Consider the following 639-nt stretch of genomic DNA (forward strand, 5'->3'; position numbering starts at 1 on the left):
TTACCCCCACCAAAAGTATACGCTCCAACTAAAGATATCTTCTTGTTAGCTAATTTAACTAAGACGAGAAAAAAATCCACTTGAAGTGATAGCTTCTCTCCTTCAAGGTTAGATTCTGAAGTGATAACCTGCGCAGGAGTCAAGTAGTGCAGGTTTCGAACCTCAGCTGAAAGTTGAGAAAAATATATAAAACATCTACAGGATGTTTACATTTCTATCTTCCACCTTTATAAATGAAGCACAAAATTGAATTTATATCATGGTAATACCACTAGCAAGTTAATAATTAGTCGATTATATGTATACATGCAATGTAGATATCCCACGTACTTCAAGTTTGTGTTTCAAAAAAAAAGAATTTAGAACTATACTTCCTTTATAATCAAAGTCTGATTCTGCTTCGCACCTCCCCGGGAATGAAGATTCTTCTGCAGTTGATGCTCCACCTCCGCTTCATGATATTGTAGTTGAGGTCCCGGGTTGCGAGACGTTTCAGGTAGACTGTCCTCAAGGTCACTGCTGCTTCCGCTGATCAGCCTTGAGAGTAGATCAGCTCCTACGTTCTCAGTTCCTCTTATATAGCGGATAGTGAACTCAAATTGCTGAAGGTAGAGACCCCAGCGCATCAATGCGCGCCTG

The 639-nt window shown here is 40.1% G+C and overlaps 1 protein-coding gene across 1 annotated transcript in view; it reads left to right on the forward strand.

Annotated features, from left to right (window-relative positions):
* LOC119586903 overlaps positions 1-639 on the forward strand; it is a gene marked incomplete in the record, with an annotated part of 5214 nt that overhangs the window by 823 nt on the left and 3752 nt on the right.

Source organism: Penaeus monodon, chromosome 22, assembly GCF_015228065.2.
Source record: "Penaeus monodon isolate SGIC_2016 chromosome 22, NSTDA_Pmon_1, whole genome shotgun sequence".
Lineage (NCBI taxonomy): Eukaryota > Metazoa > Arthropoda > Malacostraca > Decapoda > Penaeidae > Penaeus > Penaeus monodon.